The 6,124-nt window shown below is 35.9% G+C and overlaps 1 non-coding gene across 1 annotated transcript; it reads left to right on the top strand.

Moving 5' to 3' along the window:
• Positions 1–5,518: 5,518 nt before the first annotated feature.
• Positions 5,519–5,623, top strand: LOC133799154 (small nucleolar RNA R71). Its single transcript, XR_009876351.1, has one exon. It is a non-coding gene; the product is annotated as a small nucleolar RNA R71 (small nucleolar RNA).
• Positions 5,624–6,124: the final 501 nt, after the last annotated feature.

Genomic DNA, 6,124 nt, shown 5'->3' with positions numbered 1-6,124 from the left:
TCAGGGGCGACCTATGGAAGGAACTCCAAAGAAAAGGAGTTAAGAGTGTGGATGAATTCTTGGCCCGAGCTCAAGAATGGATTAACCTAGAGGAGGCGCGAGCTTCTGTTGCAGGAACCAGCCAGACCCCTGTTCAACCCGTTGGAGTGGTAACAGACGTTGCAGCTACGACTCAAATCTTTACCCAGAATAACCAAGGGGGAATAACAAAAGAAAGGGAAATGGCGAGGGTGACCAGAATGGGACGAAGAAAAATAAGTCTGTGGAGAAGTTCAAACCTATTTACGCTACTTATACCGACCTAACGGACACTAGGGAGCAAATCTTCTTGGAAAATGATCTATGAAAATTAAGACGCAAGTATATGTGGTCGTGTCAAGTAGTAAATTCCGGAAGAACGGATATCGTCCCACAAAGACTGTTTTTCAAGTATCAATAATTGATTTTCAAATTCTATTTGGTGGGTTAAAATTTAAGTGAATAACTAAAGGTAAAAGAAATACTATAAACTATGAACAAAAATTAAAGAACTGGAAACAAAACAATGAATCACTTAATTAAAAATCAATAATAAAAAAACCTAGGAATTAATTTCATAAACTGTTCATTCTATTAATTTTAATAATCAATTCTAAATCTCTTCTTTCTATTCTAATAGCAGGTTATTATAGTCGATTCCTATTTTTTTTTCAAGATATAAGATCTCAATCTATATGTAGGTTTTCTACATTTCTGTGATAAACTTGAACATATAGAAGGCATTAAACATGGAAACCTAATTACTACACAAGTCATAAATGTACTTTCGTCCAATATGCAACCTATGTCTATAAAATGATACCATATTCAATTCTCATCTTTCGAATTTTGAATCAAAACCATTAAATCAAGTAAATAGTGATCAAGTATTTACTAGCATTAATAAAATATCATATAGATTAGAATAGAAAAGCAGTATCAATAGAAAATCATAATAAAATTAAATAGAAATCTCAGTGACTACATTAATCCCTAGATAAAAGAAATTAGTTCCTAAATAACATGATGAAATTAAACTTCAAATAAATAATCATAAAAATCAACCTAATGAATTTAGATGGAACAGAAAACTAATTACAACAGCCTCTTCTAATCTAGGATTTTTTTCCAAAAATCAAACCCCTCCCAAAATCGCAGAAAAATGTTCTTAAATAGCCCTCCAATGTTCCCAAGTGAATAGACAATTTTTCCCTTCAAAAAGTGGTTTAAAATATGAAAATGCCTAAAATCTATAGTGTTGTGTCTGGAGCGCTGTAGCGCTAAAGTCAGAGCCAAAACACCTAAAATTTTGTTCACTAGCGCTATAGCACCCTCCATGTAGCGCTGGGGTACTGCTCGACTGTTCTTGATAGCGCTATGGCGCTCCTTTTGTAGCGCTGAGGTGCTACTTCCAGAATAGAACGGAAACTCGTTTCGAACAGCCTGCAGCATCATCTCATCGTATTTTGATCATAACGCCTTTGATATAACTCCGAATTGAATGATTCAAAAAGATATGGAAAGATAAGAGAAATATCTACACCTTATATGTCTAGAAGTGTTTCCAGAAAGTGAATAAATCATGGTCAAAATGCGGCTTAAAGTCTCAGACTTGCGTTATAGAGCATAAACGACGTGTGTTGAGCATCTTCAATGTAGTATTTTCCACACATAATGTCTTGAAACTCCACAATCAACACGAAATCCATATTATTCATCATATTTAACATGTTTCTTCTCATTTCACTCCATATTATGTACTTGACCATTAAAACCTGAAGCAAGAAGAAAACAAGCATAAATCTGCGCTAAACAATCCTAAATAACTAAAAACATAACATAAAACAATCTCTAAAACAAACCTAAAATGAACCTAACAAATTCTCCCAAACTTAACCTTTACTTGCCCTCGAGTAAAGACTCACACTAAACTCACAAAACTCAAAAACACAGACGACACAAACTTATGAATCAATTCAACAACACTGAATTAGCCTCAATTTCAGAAAATCTCACACAAAAGTCCAAAATCCCAATATGAATTTCAGTTAAACCACACCGACAACCTGATTCAATCCAAAAATGCCTATTCAACCATAACCACAAAAATTACTCAACAATTGAATCTATGTATGCATGCCAAAAACTCACCATCAATCCATCAAACCATTGATCCATATGCCTGCCTTGTTCACCACTCTCCACTAATGTAGACAAAATATGCTCAAGAATACTAGGACTTTAGGCTCATAACAATAGGCTTAGGCAATGGGTAGATATATGTCATCAAGGCTCCAAATTACCATAAGCATATGAACTTACAAACCAACAATTCACCATAAAAAACCCATATGTACCCAAGTAAAGGTTGAGAAACACTTATTTCACTTGATCATTTTTTTCAAACTCAACTCCCCCAAACTTGTTTTTGTGAAAGCATAACAAGAGTGTAGCTTGGATTTTCAAACTTCTATTATTTTGCTTTTTTTTTTTTTTTCAATTCTCAACCTTTTTACTCTTAATTATACTACACCAAATTACAGAACTAATCACAACCTATTACAATTCATTCCCCAATATTTATCCATATGCTCATAATAATCTGGTAAAGAAATGAAAACTAACAAAATATCTATTTGGCTCACAATTGGTGTCAAACAACAAAGAGGATAATTTTAGGCTCAACAAGGGTAACAATGGAAAATTACTTTTGGGTTGGCTTGAAAGGCTCAAACGTTCCAAGAAATTGCCTAAATCACTTTCCTAAGCATATCTCATCTAGGATTTTGTCTCAAATGATAAACAAGCAAGTTCTAGATTCATTCATTCATTCATCAAACCACAAGCCAATTTTTTAACATTGCATACATTCAAATTCAAATTGCAAAGAATTTTTCAATCATTGCTAAACATTCAATTTTTTTTTATGGATCGACAAAAAACTACCAATGTAGTCTAACCAAGCACACAGATTCAATTGATCAAAATTTCAAAAATTTGCACAACATTTTCTTACATATCATAGGCTAGCATTGACAATTTGATTCACACAAACACAACACAACATTTAACTAAGATAAAACTCAAACAACAACAAACACAGACTAACAATAGGCTAGCATTGATAATTTGATTCACATAAACACAACACATCATTTAACTAAGATAAAACTCAAACAACAACACACGCAAACTAACAACATGACACAAACACACAAAATATCAAGACTCCTCCCCCAAACTTGATTGACGCATTGTCCCCAATGTAACATAAAAATAAAAGGAGAGAAAACTTACCAACAGTCCAGCTAAACATCATCAAAATGGAGGTGACAAAGGCAGTGGTTGGAAAGTTCAGTTTATCCCAGGCACTGCAGCTCAAAATAGAGATTTTTCTTTTCTTTTTCTTCTTATTTTCATGTATTTCACGATTCAAAAATTACCAACTAAACTAAAAATTATTGAAAATAAAATCAAAGCCTAAGAACAAAAATTTAAAAGAGTTTCAAAAAAAAATTACCAACTCATAAAAACTTGAATTAAAAATAACATTGGGTTGCCTCCCAAAAGCACTTTATTTAATGTCTCCAGGTGGATGCTCACTTCCTTCATTAAACTTCAACTCGTGTCAAGACCACCCCGCTCATCCTTTAGAGCCACAGAAGCATGAGTTGGCCCTTTCTTCTTGTGATTAGAAATCGGTGGTACTTTCCCCCGCTCATATAATATTCGATTTCTTTCACTAAAGTGCTTTTTTAATCGGTTTCGCCCCTTCCTCATTCTGGTTTTCACTATGGAGCTTGTCTTAGAGCCTTCCAACTTGTTCTCTCCTTGGTTCACCACTTCAACTCTACAATACGTTGGAATTTCTATTGCTGCAAAAAAATTAAATATAACTTCCTCTTTTTGCACTCGCATCTTTAATTCACCTTTTTGTACATCAATTAATGCCCTACCAGTTGCTAAGAATGGCCTTCCAAGTATTATTGGAATATTTTCATCTTCCTCCATATCTAAAATAATAAAGTCCGCAGGAAAGATGAATTTACCCACTTTTACCAATACGTCCTCAATCACTCCATGGGGATGATTAACTGTCCTATCTGCCATGTGCAAAGACACTGTAGTTGGCCGAGCTTCTCCCAAATTCAGCTTCTGAAAGATCGATAGAGGCATCAAATTCACACTAGCCCCTAAATCACATAATGCCTTTGTTTCTACTAAACTTCCTATTGAACATGGGATATTGAAACTACCAAGATCTTTAAGCTTTGGAGGTATTTTCTTCTGTAGTATTGCGCTGCACTCTTCAGTTAATGCAACCGTCTCATAATCCTCTAACTTCTTTTTCTTTGACAAAATTTCTTTCATAAACTTCACATAGCTGGGCATCTTCTCTAATGCTTTTGCAAATGGTATATTAATATGTAGCTTCTTGAACACCTCTAAAAACTTTGCAAACTGCTTATCCAGATTATGCTTACGAAGCCTTTGTGGATATGGAATTCTAACATGATGCTCAATACTTACAGGTGGTACCACTTCTTTCTTACTAAGGTCTTCAGTGACCTTTTCTTCATTAGACTTCTCTTTCTTTGGAAGGTCTTCAGTAACCTCCTCTTGTGCTGGGCTAGTGACATATTGATCCTCTATCTTCTTGCCCTTGTTTTCTACTGTAGGCCCCTCATACTTAGTTCCACTCCTCAAGGATATTGCATTACACTACTCTTTAGGATTAACCTCTGTAGTGCTAGGAAAATTTCCTTGAGCTCTATTAGACATTAAAGTAGCCAACTGCCCTATTTGAGTCTCCAAACTCCTTATGGACGCCTTAGTTTCAAATATGAATTGGTTTAGTACATGAGGTTGAGGTTCAGCTGGTTTCATTGGCATTTGTTGTGGTCTATTTTGTGGTTGATAATATCCAGGTGGAGGGTGTTGTTGTGCATGTTGTTGATATGGTGGTCTATTTTGTGGAGGTTGATATTGTGGCTGAGGTGGAGGGTAGGGTTGTAGAGTGTTTTGGTTATTGGACCAGGAAAAATTAGGATGGTTCTTCCAACCTGAGTTGTAGGACATGGAATTCAGATTATTGGGTTGTCTTTGGTAATTCCCTATAGCTTGTACTTCTTCCATGGGCATGTCATTCATATCTAGAGCAGGGCATTGGTTAGGTGGATGGGTTGTTCCACACAATTCACACAAGTTTTGAATTTGCATAGCTTGAGATGGGAGTGTAGTCTTTTGCAATTGCTTTGTCAAGGCTGCTACTTGAACAGAAAGCATTGATATAGCATCCAATTCCATCATGCCAGCCACCTTCTTTGGTTGTTCGCTTTCAGTTGGCCATTGGTAATTATTCATCGCCGTCTCCTCTAATAGCTCATATGCCTCATTAGCACTCTTACTCATAAAGGCACCTCCTGCCACAACATCTATAATTGTCCTAGTTGTTCCATTCAATCCATTATAAAAATTATGCACCAACATCCACTTTTCTATTCCATGGAGTGGACACTTCCTTAACAACTCCTTAAAGTGCTCCCAAGAATCATACAGTTACTACTTCCATCTGATTAAAGTTATTAATCTCTCCCCTCAGTTTTACAGCCTTTGCTGGAGGAAAGAACTTGGCAAGGAACTACTGAGCTAACTCCTCCCATGTAGTAATAGAATTCGCTTGCAAGGATATTAGCCAACTCTTCGCCCTATCCCTCAGTGAAAATGGGAATAGCCTCAATCATATAGCGTCATCACTCACCCCATTCAACTTGACCGTAACACATAACTCCAAAAAATTAGCTATGTGTAAATTAGGGTCCTCCGTTTGCATACCTCCAAACTGAACAGTTGATTGGACCATTTGAAGAATTGCTGGCTTAATCTCAAAATTGTTTGCAGCAATGGTTGGAGGTCTAATGCATGAATGCACTCCTGTAATAGTAAGAAGTACATAATCTCTCAAAGTTCTTGGTCCTTGCTCCCTTGGAACCTCTGCAGCCCCTTGACCATTATTAGCACCATTTCTCAAATTGTTAGCCATGGTAAACTCCAATCTCCTCTTTGTTTTCCTGTTCTGTCTACACGTTCTTTCAATTTCCAGATC

The sequence above is a fragment of the Humulus lupulus genome, chromosome 8 (genome assembly GCF_963169125.1).
Source record: "Humulus lupulus chromosome 8, drHumLupu1.1, whole genome shotgun sequence".
NCBI classification, from domain to species: domain Eukaryota; kingdom Viridiplantae; phylum Streptophyta; class Magnoliopsida; order Rosales; family Cannabaceae; genus Humulus; species Humulus lupulus.
This window is presented reverse-complemented; position numbering and strand designations above follow the sequence as displayed.